Below are 22,061 nucleotides of genomic sequence, written 5' to 3'. Positions count from 1 at the left end.
TTTTATAGCTTTCTCTTCTGTTGTTGCAGTGAAGACCATGCATGCAGTGTTTATAAACAACACTAATTACTAATTTGAAGTTAAAGAGCAGACCTCCCCAGCATGTTTAGCCTTTGACCAAAGTTCAGAACGCCTCAAAATTATCTTACAAAACCATGCCCTATCCTAGAGATTACATAATATTATACATCTGTGCAAACCTTTAACAATGTTTCAGTCAGGAGACTATACAGACTGAATCAAATTTCTGTGTACTCTCCCTGGGGTCAGTGACAAACCAGCAGCTGCTTGTTTCCATCAATAATATTCCGTCTGCTTCTTCTGCTACAAAAAAGACAAGTCTGAATTCTTGTGATTCAGATCAGGTGAGGCAGTGGGGTAGGTGACTGGGTTTACAGATTTTAGACCAGGTGCATCGTTGTCAGTTAAGCAGAATGGATATTGTTGATGCTTAATTTCTGTGTACTTGCATAAGTCACAGATCACAAAGTAAACAGAGCAAGAAAGATTCACAAGGTTAAGTTGATCTGTTTAAAACTATCTATATAGCAACATTGTGTGGAGATTAGAAAGTTTCTAAGGTTAGATTTGTATTGCTTTATGAAAGCTACTGCAGTATTTGATTTTTATATGATTTTCTGCAATGTAGTTGTATGCAAGAATTTAGTAAGTCACAAGCCCAGGTACAGATGAATGCATTAAAATTTTCCGATGGTGATGATAATAATATATCCTGTTTTTCCTTTGGGGATTGAATCAGTGGGAGCTTCCAGAAACCAATTATAGTCCTTCAATTCTCAAGGGACAGCTTCAGTTTTAATAATTTATAGCAACCTAAAGAGTAGTTTGTTAGAGTCAAAGTGCTTTTCTTTCCATGCTTTTCCCTGTTCTTTGACCATCTGCCTGCAAGGAGCTCTCAGAAGGGGTACATGGCTCTCCCACAACAGTGACATTTCTGCATGGAGAGATCAAAGTGAATGTCATAACACAGCAATGCTCCAACAAAGCAAATAATACTGTAAACTATGTTCTATAGATATTTATCATAGCTCAGGGGCTTGGATACATTTTTAAAAAAATGGTGTATAGCATCCTTTTATTAAATATATTATTTCATATTACAAATAATTCCATGCGTTTTTGTTTATTTGTTTTGTTTGTTTGTTTGTTTGTCTGTTTTTAAATTGCATCTTTTAAAGTCAGTCCAAAGCCCTTTGATCTGGATGGCTTCAGAGATTTAGAATGAGAAGCTTAATAAGATTCCAGTCAGGTTATGGATTTCATTCTGCTGTCACTACTAGGGAAATCTTATTATGATTTAAATTTCATAATTTTTTTCTTTAAATAGAAAATTTTTAAGATCTCTTCGACGAGGTGTTTTCTGAGATGTAAGACTCAGAAAGGTCTTGTCTTTAAAATACTATTCAAGAAGTATTTTGTGTTTTATGTAAAGCTGTATCTAAAAGCTGACTTGGCCTAGAACAGTTGTATTAAATTTATTGCCAACAGAAATGTGGTCTATGAAAAAAAATCCAAAGAATATGCAAAAAGTAACACAGAAAAAAACTTGATTATGTAAAACTTGATTACTTTGATAGTGCCACTCTGCAAATGGCTTCCAACCTTTTTTCTTGTTGAAGAGTGTTTAGAGTTCACTGATAAACAAGATTAAGAATTGATGTAGTTGCATAAGGCAAGATTCTGAAGAAGTCTCTACAAAAAATTAAACCTATGATACTTCCAAGTGGCTTCAGGCTCAAAAAAGCAAATATTTCTCAAGTTGCTTGATATGTATATTTGATCTACAAGATGTGAAATCCATCACAAAACATTGATGAAGATTGAAATTTGAAGAATTTAGCCCTATTTCAAATACCTAATATCCAGTTTCTTCTTCACGTGAGTGAAGGTATTCCTTAAGTCTAGCCCTACACTTTTATAAATGTTTGTGATACCACTGGTTTCTGATATTACTAGATCATTCTTAATGCCATTTAGAAAGTAATAACAACTTGCAGTTTATAAATAAATATTATTTTTAGGTAATTAAGTAGTACAAAAATTTAAATGGACAGGTAATCTTAACTTCATACTGATCAACTTACTACATTTATTTTTTTTAGATGCCTAAAACCAAACTAACTAACAAAAACACTACATCATTTTATGAGTGGGGGTGGGGGAAAAGAAAATGAATCTGAACAGTGAGTCTGACACCTGAGAAGTCCTAAGCATACAACCTAAGAAGGTATAATTTAAGTTAAACTGATCTAAGCTCTAGGTCTAGTCACATGTTACAGCAGGGGAAAAGACCGTTCATCTGTCTTCTAAGTAATGCAGGCATTAGAAGTTCAAAAACATCTCTTAATTGCAAGTGCAGTTTTTTAACTTTTGTATGTATTCACAGTAGGATTTGCTCCATAATATTTAGGAAACTGCATTCATAATTTCTTTTAGCTTCCAAGTGATGCACTACTTGAATTAGCTGTGTATTCTTGAAGTGGTGAATGCTAATACCAGACTGCATTCACAAGTTATTTTCAGTTGATAAAGTGCATATTTCCCTAACACCAACTCTTTTGAGACTTCAGCTGAAGAAATGTGTCCAGTTTGGGGCCCCCAATATATGAAAGATGTTGACATAGTGAAGCAAATCCAGAGGACAGCAAGCAAAATAATAAAGTAGCTGGAGCTCATGAAGTGTATGGAAATGCTAAAGTCCTTAGAAGAGTCCCAAGAAGAGAAAACGAGAGAGGTCTTAGGGATGTCTTCAACTGCCTGGAGGATATAGAGAAGGTGGAACCAGTTTCCTCTCAAAAGTTCAAAATAAAAGGACACAAATTATAATGAATGATATTTCAGTTAAATACTGGGGGGTAGGGTGGATGGGAATATTTTGACTCTCAGATAAAAGGTGGTAAAACATCACATGGGTTTTCCAGGGAGGTCCTTCTTCAGAGACATTTAAAACAATAATATATATGACGCTCAATAGCCTGATCTAAAGTCAAAGCAAGATCTAACATTAAGGGTGGCCCTGCTTTGAGCAGGGACTTGAACCAGATGACCTCCATAGGTCCCTTCAAAGCTAAGATGCTCTATGATTCTGTGATATAGAACTACATGCTTCCCAGTTCAACTTTGTTTATAATCTCTCTCTACCAGAACTCCCAAATGCTTCTCTTGACTTATGAAAGACCTCACTTCCTAGCACAATAACTCATAGCAATCAAAAGTTTTACATTTTATGTCTCATAAAAAAATATATATATTTTTTTAAAAAAAAATAAAATAAAAAAAAAATGAAAAAGAGAAAAGAAATACTCAGGAATCTTCTATTGCCAGCAAAAATGCCTACAAGCTGTGTTCAGTATGTTTTTAGATTAGGTCTCTGACTCCAGACAAGATGGCTGACCTGGCTACCTTTTTGACCTAATTACATGCTCTAATGTCCAGTGTGGATCTTTTTCTGAAGCACATTTTATGGGTTATGGATTTGTTATCTACTTCACATATGAAACATGGAAATCAATGTGCACAAAAATTATTGGTATCCAAATAGCTGGTAATAAAGAATGACAGTTCAAAATACTGACCCTACATTCATATTTACTGTCCAAAATGTGGTCTGTGCAGTGTGGAAGAGTAGTAGAAAGTGATTGAAAGTCATTTGTGAATTTTCGAGGTAAATCATCTACTACTTACTAAAACATCCTTGAAGCCAATAGAGCTATGAAAATTTACAGCAGCTACAAACCTGTCCCTTCTAAGTCTTAATTTTCCATATTTTAGTTAGTTTTTGAAACAAAGCACATTAAGAGTCTTCTTTGGAGGTCAATCAAAGCTCACTGAGGTCAATGAAAATGTTCCCAGAAAAAGCAAGGAGCTTTTGATCAGAACTATTACATTTAAGTTACTTTCATTACACTTGTTACCTGAATTTTGTCAAAATTCATTTATGTATTTGGAAATATATATATATATATATATATATATATATGTATACAGGAGCTCTAGGACATACAAAGAAATTATTTTAATAAATATTAATGAAATAAACTAATAGAAAGTTTGAGTCAAATGTCTTTGAAACTTACAGAATCTGATGTCATTAGTCATGATTTGATACTTTCTGGAAATTATAGTATTTCTTTTTCCTCTCTTGGTCACAACATCCCAATATATAGCTTCCTCCCCTCTACACCAACATCCTTCAGCCTTTAGCATTTTTTTTCTTGTTGCTTTTCTTTGTTGTATGGTTTGTTTGTTTTTTTAAGGTCCAGTTTCTTCAATTAAGTTCACATGTATTTTGATAGCAGCTTTTTCAGCCAAGTGACATATTGGTAGCTGAGAGGCAGTTCAACATCTCACTGGAAAAAATGTCTCACAGAAGCAGGAAATAAAGTTCTGTCAGTGAAGCCATTCTATTCTGGGTATGGATAATGGATTAAACACAATATTAAAAACATGTATTTTTCTTGTTCTGTAACAGGGAATATCTCTTACAGCCTATCTCATTCATTTATTTATTTTCTTTTAATTATTGGTTAGATGTCAAACTTGAACAGCTTCTCAGGTAGTCTTGAGGAAAGAAAAGATGGGATTAGAAAGGAGGGAGCATTTCAGTTTTCTGTTGTTGTTTTCAAGACCAATTACACTTTAGTACAAAATATTTTAAAATGTTAAGTAATAAAACTACCACATGAAAACTGGATATGATGCTCCATAGGACCTTCTCTGACAGTCCCATTTTTTACCATATCATAAATATTTCAAGGTCAGGGGAGGTAATTGTCCCGCTCTACTCTGTGCTGGTGCGGCCTCACCTCGAGTACTGTGTGCAGTTCTGGGCACCACAGTATAAAAAGGACATGAAACTGTTGGAAAGTGTCCAGAGGAGGGCTACGAAGATGGTGAAAGGCCTGGAGGGAAAGACATATGAAGAACGGCTGAGGTCACTGGGCCTGTTCAGCCTGGAGAAGAGGAGGCTGAGGGGAGACCTCATCACAGTCTACAACTTCCTCGTAAGGGGGTGTCGAGAGGCAGGAGACCTTTTCTCCATTAACACCAGTGACAGGACCTGCGGGAACGGGGTTAAGCTGAAGCAGGGGAAATTTAGGCTTGACATCAGAAGGGGGTTCTTCACAGAGAGGGTGGTTGCACACTGGAACAGGCTCCCCAGGGAAGTGGTCACTGCACCGAGCCTGTCTGAATTTAAGAAGAGATTGGACTGTGCACTTAGGCACATGGTCTGAACTTTTGGGTAGACCTGTGCGGTGTCAAGAGTTGGACTTAATGATCCTTAAGGGTCCCTTCCAACTCAGGATATTCTATGATTCTATGATTCTATTTGACACTATTTTAACACAAAATAATCGAGTCATAACAGAAATAGTATTGGAATTTGTGTTCAGTCTTCTCTGATGATGCATAACTATTAAGAGAATGATAGACATGTAAAACAGCATGAAGGGGAAATGGGGACATAAAGGGGATTTTTTTTTATTTTTTTTTTTCTCTCTAAGAAGTTCTGTATCATTATTCGTACTTTTAGAAATATTTATATAAATAAAGGCACATTTTTAAGTTTCAAAAGACAGCTTTTCAATTCACTTCACTAGAAGAAATCCCACATGGAAGCAGCAATTGTATCCTCCAAAATAGCTTTAGATATTGGAATAGTTTCAAATTGTTGTTGTTTTCTAAAAAATTTAAATAAATAAAATAAAATAAAATAAAATAAATAATAAAATAAAATAAAATAAAATAAAATAAAATAAAATAAAATAAAATAAAATAATAAAATAAAATAAAATAAAATAAAATAAAATAATAAAATAAAATAAAATAAAATAAAATAAAATAAAATAAAATAAAATAAAATAAAATAAAAAGACCTTGTTAAATGTAATGAAATATAAACATTTGGAGCTGTCTAATTTCAATGGGATTATTCTCAAGGACTAATAATGTCTGCAGTATTAAGGTGACAATTTAATTTTTAACCATTGACCATTTGTGTTGTGCACATTTCTGTAATAGCATTACAGTCTTGAACAATGACAGTCTTAATGAACAACTTGTATAATAGATATAATAGTCCTTTTCTGAAAGTTGACTCTTTGCTCTAATATTAATACACTATATAAAAAATATCCAATTAATTAACTAAATTAACAGAAATATGAATTCAAGATGTCTGGAACAAAGAAGGAAATAAAGAAGTAATATTTTTTTCTTTTTCTTTTCTTTTTTTTTTTTTTTTTTTTTACTTCTTTAAAACTTTTAAGGTAACTTACAGATTCTTCAGGTATGATTTCAGCTAGATTTTGTTCATGGACAACGTTGTAGGGAAGATAGATCCTGTCTGCTGTTCAGTACTGCCTGTAGAAGACCAGGTTCAGTTTCACTGGCTTGGTATTTTTTGATAGCAAACTTCAGATACCCTGAAATTGTAAGGGTTGTGCTATATTTTTAATGGTTTCCTTTTTTTTTTTTTTCAAAAATGTAGGACAAATTATTGCATTTGGAAGGGATTTATACTCAGTTTCCTATTTTAGAAGGTCAATGAAGACAGGAAGCTGATGATGACTATCTGGTTTTACCACTGATAATATTTTAGGTTCAAATGTGAACAAATAAGACAGAAACCTGTGTTCTTCAACTGTGGTAAAGTGCACTTGATGCAGAGCACAGTGACCAAAAGTCTCTGATTTCTGACCAAAAGTGACTGATTTGTACACATTGATCCAGAGAAAGATTTGAATCTGCCTATTGAAACTAATGCCAGCTGTCTGCAGCACCCCTGGGACAAACATGCCAGATGGAGGTTTCCAGAAGAGTATAACCATGTCCTTTCACTGCCAATATGTTCCTTTACACCAGTGGGACTTGGGGAAAACATTTGAGCTAACCCTGTCACAGGGGAACTCCTCAGCTGGGCTTTTCTTATTCCTTGATCCAGGAGATGGAATAGAAATAAATATACAAATACGCACACAGATATATGTATGAAGCCAGTGAACACACCACTGCATCATCCTAACAATTAGAAAATTATCATAATCAAAATTATGGCACAATGGTATTGAGGATGACATTGCAAAGCTACAAACATATTTTCACTTGGTTCTTATTCTGACATTTTCCTTAGCATTTTATCACTTAATGCAGAATTTCAGTATGCTTCTTATAGTTTTTTGTTTTGTCAAAAAATAAGACTGCAGTTTGGTCTCAGTACCATGGCCTGTGGTTTTATTTCTTTCAAAATCCTTTACATATGACTTTTCTCAGGACTTAGCTTTCTGAATTTCGAAATAGTTCCACTTGAATTGTACTTGATTTCCAGTTCATCAGACATTCTGTATGAGAGATTCCGTTAATGTGGCCTTTCCCTACTCCCCTTCACTTGTATATACCTCACTTTTAAAGGCAATGGAGCTGTAGCACAGGCTAAAGAGTTATGGACAGCCAGATCTCTTTAATGCTCCTTAACCAGTGATGGGGATAAGGCTATTATGACTGTCATTTGGTCTGGTTTAATAGAGGTGCTGTTAACACAGTCAGACCTAAATCAGTTTTAAAATACTTCATACACATTCAGTTCTATTGTGCCCTTCTGGGACCCTGGCTTTCCACATTTCTAGAAGGTTTTTTGTTGTTTTTATTTTGTTTGTTTGTTTGTTTGTTTTTGTTTTGTTTGTTTGTTTTAAATTTGCAGTTCTTTGGAAAGCATGGATGTTGTTTCTTCTTGTCCCTGACCTGGGTACATGGGAAGAGGTAATCTAACAGTGTGTTATTATGCTAAAAATTGTGCTGTCTCCTTCTTAGGTGCAGATCACAAAAAGACTAATCCTACATGGATTTTCCTGTTGTTATCAGAAGCATAATAGAAGTCTGATATTCAGCTGTAAAAAAGTGTGTTTTTTTTTTCTCTCTTTTTTTTTTTTTTTCCCTGCATTATGTGGAGTGTGAGAGAAGACATATATGTTACCTTGATAGGAAAGCAGTAATTTAAACTAAATAAATTTGCTTATAAATCAGAACTTGTAGTCATCTGTCTTTCAAGTTAACTTCATTGTGGCTGAGGTGATGCTCTGTATTGCAATGCTTTCAGAAACAAGCTATTTCCACATAACTGAGGTTACCTCTTGTCCACCATTGGTGTGTTAAGTTTTCTTTTTTTACTTTTTAATTATGTATTCTTCCAATCATGTTGTACTCTGTTATCCATGTTTTTGCATATTATACACAGTTGTTTAGTGAACCTGCCTTTACCACATCTTACTGTGAGTGTTAGAAACCTTCCACCAAGAACAGAGGACCATGCTCCCTTCTAGGTGGAGACTTCCACTGCTCCCTTCTAGATGGAGACAAATCAGCTGGGAGCTCTATGGGCTTAGAGAGAAGTACATAGGTAAAGCTTTAAAGGCTCTTGGGGACCAACAGTCAGCTACTGACCTCCACGTAGCAAGGAATGGCCATAGATGGAATATTTTATACTCTACCATTTCCCATCCATTTTCACATTTGTGTGAAAGACTTTGTCGAAGTTCTGAATTCTCATGATAAACCCAGCTGCTGTTTCCAGGCAAGAGACTGCATAATAAACTCAGTCTCTGCTGCAGGCTCCTTATAAGTTATTAGTCATTACTGGAAGTGGTATTCATTTGCACAGATAGTGTTTCCTGCCCTATCACAATGATTTTTCCTACCTTGTTGTAAATAAAAATAAATAAATAAATAAATAGATAAATAAATAGAGTAATATCAGTTTCAAACAGTAAAGTATATCATGGTGACTTCAGATTTTGCACACTGCTAGGTTTTTGTTTCCTCCCTGCCCTCCCCCTTAATAAGTGGTAAGCTACTGGTGATCTATCTGGATTGTCTGGCACTCTGCAGGCTATTTCCTATTACTTCACTTTTCATTTTGAAAAATATGCAAACTTCTATCTGTTTCTTGAATACAATCCTTCTGAGATCCATGCATGTATGAGTTTTTTGTGCTGAAGAGGCATGTTTCTTAGGACTGTCATGTTATGTAAATGCATTTTGACATTAGTTTTCTGCATCCACAGTCATCCTACTGAATATTGTGTTTTAGGTGCCACTCAAATGATGTTTCAGCAGCAAAGGATAATGTGTTCTGACCAGAGGTGGTTTTGATTCATGCCTAACACTGCAAGGTAAGGCATGAGTCAGATAACTAAAGGCTGTCATTATATAACTTAAGAAGCACATATCAGCCATATTCTGTTAGAACACATTGCCTACAAATTCTGTATCTCAATGAGACAGGTGATAGAGACAGAACTTCTCTCTCTTCTGCCTGCCCATGTAAACTGTGATTATTAATTAAGCATGGGAAGAAGCTCATTTTGTTTTGAGACCTTGATCATGCCACACCTCCACAGAACTCTCTGCCAATTTCACTGAAGTTTCAGGGTACCAATTCTAGGTTAAGAGAGGCCACTCTGCTGAACAGAAATAAATGATACTGGCAGCTCTCTATATGCACTTGGATCTTTTCTGGAGGGATGTTTTTTGTGGCATCTCATGGTGTGGTAAATGAGTGGTTGTGGTGACTTGTGATAGCACTTGTCTGTTCTGTTCTTCTGGAAGGAAGACAGGGGAAACTGTGGAGCTGCAAAAGGCATTGTCATCTCTGGAGTGGTTTAGTGTTATGTCTTGATCCATAATTAGAAGTTACTGGTACAAATGAAACTCTCTAGATTTTAGGCAAGTTAGCACAGGTCTGAACACAAACAGGTTTAGATAAAATTTACAGGATAGACACAAACAGAGGGAAAAAGGCACCTGTGAGAGTGTGGAAAGAGCTGCCTGTTCAGTGAAGACTATTGAGATGCATCAGCCTCAGGTGAGCTGATATATAGCTCTGTGCAGTGATGTCTGATTGTATCCCAGGGGCACCAGGGTGGCACAGGGAGATGTTGGGACAATTACCCTTGTCCTCTAGGATCTAGGACAGCTCTTGGATGTAGGACATCTCTGGTCCCAAGGTGTAGGTCTTAGTTCAAGCTACTGAGTGAAGTGAAACACTTCACAGATATCCTATGTTATGAGATACTATGTTCATGCTATGTTCACATCCTCACAGCTATTACTTTGCCTTTTTCCTTACCTCTGGGATGGCTGGAACTTTATGTATTATTATTATTGTTGTTGTTGTGTGTGTGGTATTAAAGTGATGGGATCATGTTTGTTTTCTGTTTGTTTCTTTCTTTCTTTCTTTTAAGGGTTCTCGGTAACCAGATTATAGTATTTGTAATAACTATTATAGTATAAAACTAACTAGAAAAACAAACAAACAAACAAAATATTTAACCTGAAGAATATGGTCTCTTGGATAAAAATACTCTATTGAGTAAGGCAAAGTAAGTCTTGGGTCATGAAATATCTTCTTTTTCACTACATCAACATAATCTAGTGGTGGTGTACAGTGTTAGCAATCAACCTTTTGGGAAGAAAGGAAAAATCACTAATGCTGACAGCAGGAGCAAATTGTTCTTCATGGCCTTGTAGATTTAAATTTCTTTTTCCTTGTTCCGGTGTGTATATTTACATAGTGTTTATTCTTGAAGATTTGTATGAAGGAGTACATCTTCAGACAATATAGTAACATTTTCTGATCAAAGGCTTGCTAAAACATAAAAGCTTCTACAGCTAATATCATATTTTGTCTTTTTTATTCTACAATGAGGGGAAGAGTGGGGGGGGGAAATTTGAGATTTTATGGTTCTAATTCTCTTTTATGTAAGTTTGTATTGGGTTTTAATGGCAAGCTTTTGGTAACAGGGGTCTGCAGGGGTGGCCTCTGTGAGCAGAGCCCAGCAGCTGCCCCAGGTCAGATCAGAGCCAGCTCCAGCTGGCTCCAAAAGGGACCTGTTGCTGGCCAGAGCTGAGCCAATGAGCGATGCTGGTAGAGCAGATTGAAGAAAGGGGAAAAATCTGCTGCAAAACAGCAGCTGGACCCATGTTGGAGCAGTTTGCTCTTGGAGGATGTACCCCATGGTATGGAGACATGCGGGAGTAGTTCTTGCAGAGCTGCTGCCTGTGGGCGGTCCCCTCAGGCTCAGTTCAGGAAGGACGGCATCCCGTGGGAGGGATCCCATGGGGAGCAGGGGCAGAGAGTGACCATGAAGGAGTGGCAGAGACTGACTGCAGCACCCATTCCCTGTTCCCTTGTGCCACTCAGGGGAACAAGGAGGAACATAGAACAAGTTGGATGGTGGTTTTAGTTTAGTTTTCACTTCTGTAGCTTGTTAGTAATAGGTAATAAATTTCTTCATTCTCCCTATGCCTGTCCTTATACTAACCCTTGAACCCTTTTCATCATATTTGCTCCCTTTTTGCTTTGAGTGAGAGAACAGTTGTGGTGTAGTTCAGCTGCCTAGATGGGTAAAACCACCACAAAGTCAAATGTTCTTTTTCAAATAGATATATAATTTTTCCATAAATGCTAAGGGAACATTGGTCTTCATAATCAAATAAAAAATATATTATTTAATTTCAGGTCCAAAGTTGCAGAACAGAAAATAACAAGTGAGGTGAAGAAGATGGGGGATGGTGGAATAAAGAAACAAAAGTGTTTTTTGAAAACACAAACTGTGTGTCACTTGACTAAAGCAGGAAGTGACAATCAACTATATTTTATTAAATATATATGGAAATGAGCAAACTTATAAATGCTGTGTTCACATAGCCCCAAGTCAATGAATGACTCAGTGTCAAAGACTTTGTTTTTCATTTCAGAAAGTGATGTCTCAGACACAGGCTAATTCTTGGAGGCAGCCATTCATCTAAATAGAATTTGTACATAAAATGAATGTCTTTTAGTCCATAATAGGAAAGAAAAATAGAAGTGCATGAGCATACCAGATTTCTTCTCCTTCTTTCTTGAATAAAGAATAAAAATAAATTAATGAATAAAAATTTTTTATTTGAATTGCCTTTATTAATTGTCTATGGAATTAAGTGCACTGTCAAACTTCTTGTCCTGACTGCTCAAAATATTATTTGGTCAAGTTGGCAGCTATTATAAAAGCTTTCACTTGAGTCCAAATCATCTTTTCATTGCTTCTGAAGTGCCTCAGTGAATATGAAACAAAAGTGAATGTGTTGCATTTTATAACTATTAATGAGCCTTCTTTCTAGATATATAAACTGTCAAAAATGGTAAAACATTATACAAAATCTCTGCCTATTTAATATTTACTAACATTGCCAGATCCCATCATTCTTTTTGACAATCATTCATGTTATGTCAGTTTTAATGCTTTTGAACATGGTAAAGGATTTCCCTTGGCTTTAACCTACTTTTACTGTTTATATGTAGTAAATTTCCTTTAATGTAAAGGAAAACACTTTCTTTTCAAATGTTTTGTAACTTATTTTTATTTTTTTTTCAGATACATGTTACATTTTATTCAACTTACTTCTTCAGTAATTTACTTTTGAAAAACTTGAATGAATTAATTTGTAGCTGTTAGATTTATATAAATAGAATCTAAATTAGTTTGTGCAAAAGGCAGACCAAGTCCCAATTCCAGAAATTTAGTGAAAATGTCCTTATATTAAAGTACTTAAGACCTACTTAAGTGCTATTAATTCCAGTTCACCCTGGTTTATATGAGAATTTAGCTCAAGTTTAGCTTAAGCTTCGCAGTTCAAAAATCATGATCTAAAAATGTGGCAAAACAAGCCACCAACATTTGCATTTTTTGTTGTTGTTTTGTTGTGTTTTTTTTTTTTTTTTTCTTCTGTTTTTATATACTCTGATAATATTTTCAGATTTTTAACACAGCTATTAAGACTAGCAATATGCTTGGCAATTAAGCAAGCATAACTTCTGGAAGCTAGTTCTTTAAGAAAAGCACACCAGAGGATACACAAAAAGTTACAGATGCTCTCAATGTATCTTGAACAAACTACTTAATGTTGAATTATGGATTATATCTAATAGCAAAATGAGTAAGCAAGTGTTTTAACAGACTTCTTATGCCAGGCTAGCTTTTTCCCCAGGCTTCTGTTTGGCTGGATATGAATCAGCTCTGGTCCAGGAACTACATAACTATGTCTGTGTGTTGCTAATTTGCTCTGCTATGTCTCACTTACTGTCTCCCTGGCCTGGGGGTCTGGTGGGTCTGCCCCCTCTCTAAAATGTCATAACTGAAGGTTTTTATGTTCAGCACACTTAATCTGAATATTTTGGTAATTCACATTTATTTTCCATTATTTTAAAGCTGTTCTGGCTCTCATTAAAACATGTAGCCTATGTTGCTGTTGGTATTTTTACAACAGTGACTGTTTTGAATTGGCTTCTTTTTCATTACAGTGGGTAACAAATCACTGTGCTGAGGAATCTCACTAACTGTTAATGTTTTGTAAATACATGGTCATTATATTGCAGCATGTAACTTTAAAAATAGCTCTTGTCATATTATTCTTATAGTACAAAAGGGAGAATAAAAGGTAATTATGTGATGCTTCACAAATCTATATTTAAAGTGATTAAAAATTGGGATAATGTTTTCCATTTTGAGTCTTCTTAGTAATGACAATTGATAATGAAAATACACAAAGAAATGGAATTATGTATTCTGCATTATTTTGCATATCCTGTGGTTTTTCTTTCTTTTTTTTTTTTTTTTTCCCCAGATGTCCAAATAATAGCTTATTTTTTTGAATATATTTTTTTCATGTTTATTTCCCTTTGTTTTGTGGTTAATTAATTTTATAGTGATAAAAGAAGCTTAGGAATCTTGATTTACAAGTGCTAAGCTAGAACTTTTATTTCTCACAGTTCTGATTCTTCCGTGATTAGGGTCTATTAATGTTGCCAAAGACTTAAAAGTGCTTGTGAAGCTGTGGCTTACTTTCAATTAAAGCAGAAGCTGTGGCAAGTATTAGTAAGAATGAATAAAAACAATTAAGTTATTCCACTAGCATAGGCTATTACCCTATTGCTACTGTGTGTTGGTTAGTGTGTGTCTTCAGGGCTGTGCACATCAGCTAAGCATTTAAGTCAGATGTTAGCAAAGGGCTCCTGCCAATTCTCCGTGTCAGTACTGCCTGAGGGTGGGATTTGTTTCACCTAACTCCAACTGTCAGAAAATCAGGTGTCTAAAAAATATCAGTCACCTATTATGGCACAAATGAGATAAATTCACATGTGTAGAGATTTATCAGCAGGTCCATAGCTGGTGGCATATATTGACAGTTGAAGTTAGATTTAGGGGGGAGGGAAATAAAAACAAATGAGAGAGACAGAAAAGGGAAAGGAAAAATCATCCCCGATGGGCATAAGGGGAGAAAACTGACAAAGTCCGCAGCCGAGCACCCCATGGTCCCAGCTCAGCTCTCATCAGAGAAGGTATTTACCACTACACACACACAAATTTCTCTAGTAACTATCTTCCTTCAAGACCTCCTCAAACATCAAGTTGTTTGTAGGCATAGAATTATAGAATCATCTAGGTTGGAAAATACTTTCAAGAACACCAATCCTAAGCATGAGACTCGGCCTACTAAGTCTCATCACTAAACCATGTCCCTTAGTGCCACACCCAAACAAGGACTCCACCACTTCCCTGGGCAGTCTGTTCTAATGCCTAACCACCATCTCCATGAAGAAATTCTTCCTATTATCTAATCTAAACTTCATCTGGTGCAATTTGAGTCCTAGTCTTCATGTCCTGTCACTTGTCATCTGAGAAAAGAAACCAACCTCATCTTAACCTCCTTTCAGGTAGTTCTAGAGAATGATGAGGTCTCTCCTCAGAATCCTCAGGCTGAACAGCCCCAATTTCCTCAGTCAGTCCTTGTAAGTCTTATTTTCTAGTCCCTTCACCAGCTTTGTTGCTCTATCTCTGCATATACTCAAGCGACTCAACATCCTTCTTGTAATGAGTGGCCCCAAACTGAACACAATAGTCAAGGTGGTCTCACCAGTGCTGAGCAAAGAGGGACAACCAATTCCTTAGTCCTGCTTGCCACACTATTTCTGATGCAGGCCAGGATGCCATTGGCCTTCTTGGCCACTTGGGCACATTGCTGGCTCATATTCAGCCAGCTGTTGACTAACAGCCCCAGGTCTTTTTCTGCCAGGCAACTTTCCAGCCACTCTTCCTCCAGTCTATACAACTGCATGGTTTTGTTATCACCCAAGTACAGGACCTGGGTCATAAACTTTGCTGAATGTCATGCAAATGACATGATGTTGCTAGCACTGACAGAAACACACCTGAGGCACAAGGGGTATGCTCTAGTTAAGCTGTGTTTCATGTGTGTGCATACATGTTACTGTGTGCACTGAGTAACAAAAAGGTATGTGGAAGAAGGGTGATTCTCGCACTGGTGGAGGTTGTTTCCCACAAGAACACACAGTGACAATTTGTGAGCTTACAGATGCAAAGATATGAGAAAAATTGTGGCATAATACTGTCACAAGGCTTTGGAAAATCACTGCCATGGGACTTATGTGAGAGAGCTATGAGTGAAAGGCTGACTTCAGAGTTGCAAAACAAAAAAAACAAACAAGCAAAAAACATTGGCAATAGAAAACCCAAAGGTACTGTGTTGCACTAAGTAGGGAAGGGATGGTCACCCCAAGGGATCTGCCTGTCTCCACTGGCTGCAGACAGACTCACATTACCTACCTGAAGTTTGTTGCTTAGCATTTTTTACTGAAAGTTGAATTCTATTCCATATACACCTGACAGAATGGCTCTTTTAATGTAAAATTCTGTTATATATCTGCCTTCAGGAATCCTCTTAGGTCATTCTACTGGTAATACTATATATATTTTTCGTTGTTGATGGTATGCTTATAGCTCTCTTTAACTTAGCAGCTTTCAGTAGAATACTTTTATTTATATCAAAATGACATATAGTGTAAGGAATTGATACTTTTCTAAAATAATCTGAGTAGATGGCCTCGTGTACACACAGCAGATGTAGCACTTCAACTCTGTCTGGAAGCCAAAAAAGGCCTGTGTGCAATAACTTAAAATGATGCTTAAATATTTCAGAAGCTCATGTTGTTATGTCATCAGTTATATCTTACTTATCCATGCTTATTCCCATAGTTTTTAACGAACTGCTTATAGTGGTAGTATTTCACTCGCATTAGCAGCAGCAGAGGTAAAAACAATTTCAGCGGAAGGAACCCCTTCCATCATAGAAATAGTTACACAGGCACAATATGTCAAGTAGAGCAGGGCTAAGAAACCATTGAAGAATGATTTACTGACTAAAGCACTGTGTTGTTGTTTGTGTTTTTGTTTTATTTTGTTTTGTTTTTAATTCTCTTTTCTGCCTTCCACCGCCTGCTGTACCCAGTTTTTGACTTGGATTCTTCTTTTGACAGAGCATCACTCATGCAGATCACTGTCCTTTTACGGTTATTTTGATATATTCCCTTTGTGTGACTGTGTCTCTGAAGATCAGGCCCTTCACCCAAGTCTACAAGGTTGAAGAGCTGCCTGCTGCTCCAGCTATGATCTCTAGTTCGGAAGTGAAAGGAATAGCAGAAATAAAACTAGTCCCTGGACTTTTTAACATGCAGTACCTCCAGTGCAGTGAACTGGCTTATCTGACCCCATCTCTTGTACTACTCATCTCTGTTTCAAGCAGATACTGTCATCTTTCGGTGGGTGCTACATTAAGCTGAAGTTCTCTCTGCACCATCACACGCCTACAAACACACGAATGCCACCACAAACTGCAACTTCCATGAAAGAAGCTCTAACTGTCAGACTGATAATCAGTAATTGACATACCTATAATTTTTATGATTTGGCGGCAACTTCTGCTCTCAGGGATTAAAGATATTCACTATTTCTATCAGCAGTAAGACATGTGCCTGATGATGAAGTATAGTAGTAGCAATAGCAATAGCAATAACTGGTAATGGTAATGGTAATGGTAATGGTAATGGTAATGGTAATGGTAATGGCAATAGTAATAGCAATAGCAATAGCAATAGCAATAATAATAGAAATAGCAAAAGAATATATAAAACAAATAATGCACAATGCAATTGCTCACCACCTGCTGACAGATGCCCAGACAGTCACTAAACAGGCAAATGTGTTGCCCCGGCAAACTCCCCCCAGTTTTGTTGTTCAGCATGATGCCATATGGTATGGGACATCCCTTTGGCCAGTTTGCGCAAGCTGTCTTGGCTCTGCCCATTCCTTGCTTCTTGTGTACCCCCAGGCTCCTTGCTGGCAGGCCAACATAAGAAGACGAAAAGTCCTTGACTTTTTTTTAGTGCTTGCAGTGTAAGCACTACACTGCAACAGTTAATACATCCCTATGCTACCAACATTATTCTTTTCCTAAATCCAAAACACAGCACCATACTATCTACTAGGAAGAAAATTAACTACCCCTGCTGAAACCAGGACAGCTGGTTTGTTTGAAATGTGTATATGGTGTCTTTAGCAGTCAGGTAGTAGCACTTTTTGTCAAATAGTTATCAGTTTTTCAGGTATAAAACTTTAACAGAGTAATGTGGTTTTTTTTGACAGCTTAACTAAGAAAGAAAGCATCAAGCATCGGCACTCAGATAATGACACTTGCAGGGATGTTTTTACTGCACTAGATGCCAATTAAATTACTGATTTCATAATTATAAATCAGCATGTTGCAGTGGATAATTAATGTTGTCACACTCGAGCTGAAAAAGTTTATATAAGCATAAGCCTTTCTTCTGTTGATTTGCTAATTCAGGAACCAGAAAATATTGCATATCATCTTTTAATATTTGAATACATATCTTTTAGGATTCCTGTTCCTGCCTGCAGCACACTCTGGCATTTAATGGCTCAAGTTAATGAGTGTGGACAGTGTTCAGAAGGGACATAAGGATCTCTGGAGAGAATAGTGTTCATATAAAATTAAGACTAGATTTGAGTGGGGAGAAAAAAAAAAAATATCAAACAAACAAAAACACTTTACAATAATTGCCAAATTTATTGTTTTTCCAATAAGAAAACCTGTTGGAAAGAAAAGCAGTTGGCAATAGCAAAGACTTGATACAGAAAGTTTTATCTGTTAATGTGGAATGGTTCTAAATTATAAATGAGATGGTGGAGAGGAAGTCCTGCAATAAGGACTTATAAGCCTTAGCCCTAGAACAATGAAGTATAATGTCCTCGATTTTCTCAGCTAATTGAACATAGTTGTGGCCAAGCTGATGGTTTTCCATTGATAAGTCACACTAATAAATCTACACAGATCTTGATCAAAGAATACAGGGTAAACTTAAACTATACAGTAAAACACTATTGTCCATCTTCAAGCAGATAATAGGGTCTGATAATATATTTTTTTTTTTTTTTGGAAACAAAAAAGCAGTGGTTAACCACTCATCAGCACAATGCTTCTAGTTGTAACCACAGATGTGTTCTATTGATTTGGTTTAGGAAGTGGGAGGCCAAATCTCAAGGCCTTTCCTGTCGTCAGGGAGTTTAAAATCACAGCTGACCCCACCAGAACAACACTGACTAATGGATTTTCTTCCAACTCTCTCTTGAAATTGAGCCAGTATGAAACTAGGAATGCAAAAGTGGTGAGCCTAGGAAAACAACTTCAAGGCACTATTTCTGGTTTACAAGTGAAGATACTCAATTTTTATTAGCTAGATATGGGGTTCCAGCCTCTTTGAACTGTTTATGCCCCTTTCATTCAATATTGCCGTATTGAAAATATGCTATAATTGCTCTGCCATTATAAGGAACAAACCGTACATGGCCCCATCCAAAACTGCACTTTCTAGATTACTGTGGGATCAGGCATGTATGAGATCAAAATATAATCAGAAGTTTCCTTAGCCACCATTTGTCTTCACCATCTATTGTTTCTAAGGCAGTAGAACAGTAGAACCCTGCAGCACACTTTCCAATATTCCTCAATATTGCTTTATTTTCCTAGCCTTTTTTTGTTTGTTTGTTTCCTTTCTTTACCAAATTACTGAATTCTGTTCATAAAGTAGAACCCCACTCTTGACTGCTACACTGCTTCCTGAACCTTTGAAACATTAGTTTTTAAATCATGGAACACATGTAATCCACAACTTTTGCTATTTAAGACTGAGCATATTTTTGGTTATTGGGACAAAAGCAATACTCTCTTTATAAATATGCATATATACCCAAAGTTAATCAGTTCACTGTTCTGGAATTAGCTGACTTGTTTGCCTTGGTGTGTCAGCAATTAACAGAAACCCAGGGATACTGTCAGCTGACAGCTGGAAAGAGATCCCCAGCTCTGCAGCATACTGTTCGCTGTGTTAAACAAAACCCTGAGCTGATGGTATTAATGCTTTAAAATTACTTATTAGAATTTTCATCAGCAATCTGTCTGCTACTTTTTAATGAGCAGAACACGCTGATAGAACCCTGGAAGAAGCTGTTCTCAAAATCACACTTATTTTAGTGCCTGAAATGCAGCTCTTGGGTTGATATAACTAAAAGGACTTGGTAACGAGAAAAACAAAGGTAGAAAAAACACAATAGATAAACAAAATGGAATGGCAGGTGGAGCGGGAGAAGGAAGGTTTTTTGCTGTCCAGGAAGTTGTATAATTCAGACTGTTTTCTGAATAAGAACAACTTCAGAGTTTTAAGTTAAAAGGGTTTGTTCACAGCAATATAGTTTTAAAAGAAAAATATGTACTTTAAGAATTAAATGTTTATTATTATTATTATTATTATTATTATGAGGTTATATTTTTGAGGTCTAAAAGTGGATTCAAATATTTTCTTCAATAAAAAGCTGTGAATGGTTGACTTCTTCTGATATAACATATACATACATAAATAGTTTACTAACATAACAGGTGCGATATAGAAACACAGATTGTTTCTGTTAAGATTTAGAATAAACCAGAGTTATTTTCCAAATGTGTTTATGCTTGCAGGGCTGGATAAATAAAACAAAATCATCTTTTAGGATCAGAAAGTTAAGCCCCACAAGAATGAACAACACTGAAGAGATGTTATTTATTTTCCATCCTTAACTTTATTCTTCTCAAGAAAAGAATATATTCTAGAGAATATATCGTCTATGTATCTTTATATGTACTTACATAGAGAGAATATACTTCTTCTTGTGTATCTTATATAAGCCATAAAAGTAACCCTAATGTTAAATGCTCCCACAGTCACTGCCATGGCTTGGAAAGAACAGCCAGTCAGAACCTATGGCTCAGGATGTAGCTGAAGTTATAAATAAGAGTTCTGTTAGAATTATACATGAACAATTCAAGATTAGTATTGATCTATTTTTGCATTATTTACAGTTGCCCTTGAGTCTGTGTGCACAGTTTTAATGGAGCTTAGCTGTGTTAGGATTCAAGCTAAATACCACATTAGGAGCCCCCCCAGGGAGAAAAGCTTTTTGAGTACAGTAATAATGGAAAACACATATCTGTGGAGTGCTAAAGACAACCATATAACCCCCTGTGTTGGATGCTACATGGATTAATGCAGCTGTGTAAAGTAATAGATATTTGTTGATAAAATAGGAGTAGTATGTGTAGTTAATGACCTAAAATTAAAAATGTCTTGCTTTGTCCATAGAAGTTGAATCATTGAATTAAACATCGGGAGACTAAACAGAACTTTTTTTTTTTTTTTTTTTTTTTTTTTTTTTGGTGGAGATTTGAAAAAAAAATTATGGAGATTTGTGGAGACTTGAAAAAGAAAAGAGTGACCTTGCATGTTTCACAAGCTTAAAGAGGCTCCTGCTGGCAGCATGCTGTTGAAGGGCAGATAACAATCCCACTGTTATCACCAGGGATTGCAATCACTGTCACAGAGCTTGTCATGTGCTGTCTGCAGGAATGGCAGTAGACAAAAGTGCAGATTTGAAATCAGCATTATCTGTCAAGAAAGAGATTTCTTCGTGAGTTGGAGTGTTTTGAAACACACATCCTGCATTTGTGTTTTGGCAGTTTGAGCTGATCCATGAGCGGAACTGCTATGTCAGCACTTTCCCTGAAAAAGTTGCACAAAACCAGTTACATAGAATCAGGAAAGATGTGTATAACCTATGAAAGGAGGAAGTGAACAAGTATGGGAGTGCATCCACAGAGAAAGTAGTGTGCAGCAGCAGTTAAAGATGTACTCTTGCATTTTGGCAAGACAAGTCAGACAGTCTTTTTGATGGGATAACTGGAGATGTGGTATTGGCACCTTACCATTTTCCAGGTATACTCTGCTTTTTCAATATACGACTGTGAGGGTATCAGTCAGCAGAGTAATCTGACTCTACCATAAGATCTTTTCCCTTGTGTGGGACAGTTTACTAAAGGTATGATAGCTTTAAGGAACAGTATCTGTATAACTAAAAGCAGCTCCAGCTTCCTGGGGAATCTAATACCCTGAGTTACAAATATAAGAAAAAGACAAGTTCATTACTAGGTAATGAACTATGCAGAGGACTTTCTAGTGTGGGATTTGTTTAATAATGGGTTGCTACTGAACAGATGTGTAATATATCTATTTTTATAGAATCATAACTGAAAAACAAACAGAAGAGAGTAAGCTGAACACGAGTTATTTTGCTTGGTACCATAACATGGTTGTTGTGAGTGTTGTATAATGCCATCCCCTGCTTAAAGATGAAAGCCCTATCTTTCTAGCCCTATCTGTTTGCTGTATTTTTACAAATCCTCGTAGCTTGGGATCTTGCTCCCTCCAGCTAATGGATCTTGATGCATTTATATTTCCCAAAAATTGGTTAGCTATCACATAGAATCATAGAATCATCTAATCATAGAATCACCTAAAGATCATCTAATTCCAACCCCCCCTGCAGTGAGGAGAAACACCTTCCACAAGACTAGGTTGTCCAAAGCCCCATACAACCTGGCCTTGAATACATCCAAGGATGGGGCATCCACAACTTCTCCGGGCAACATGGCAGTGCCTCACCACCCTCATAATAAAGAATTTCTTCCAAATATCTAATATAAATTTAACTTTTTTCTTTCTTTCTTTCTTTCTTTCTTTCTTTCTTTCTTTCTTTCTT

At 36.3% G+C, this 22,061-nt stretch overlaps 1 protein-coding gene across 7 annotated transcripts in view; it reads left to right on the top strand.

The window, feature by feature from the left end:
- The window catches only part of HS3ST5 (heparan sulfate-glucosamine 3-sulfotransferase 5), a 204,007-nt gene that overhangs the window by 62,772 nt on the left and 119,174 nt on the right, over window positions 1-22,061 (top strand). The window contains exon 1 of one of the 7 annotated variants that reach the window (XM_084514594.1): window positions 9,168-9,188. The exons of the other annotated variants lie outside the window; for them this stretch is intronic. The gene's annotated coding sequence lies outside the window, so the exon portion shown is untranslated. Of the gene's footprint in view, window positions 1-9,167; window positions 9,189-22,061 lie in introns of those variants that run through there. 7 annotated transcript variants of the gene reach the window in all.

Source organism: Aythya ferina (assembly GCF_964211825.1).
Source record: "Aythya ferina genome assembly, chromosome: 3".
Classification (NCBI taxonomy): Eukaryota; Metazoa; Chordata; class Aves; order Anseriformes; family Anatidae; genus Aythya; species Aythya ferina.
The sequence above is the reverse complement of the archived record's forward strand: the minus strand, read 5'-3'. Positions and strand labels throughout refer to the sequence as shown.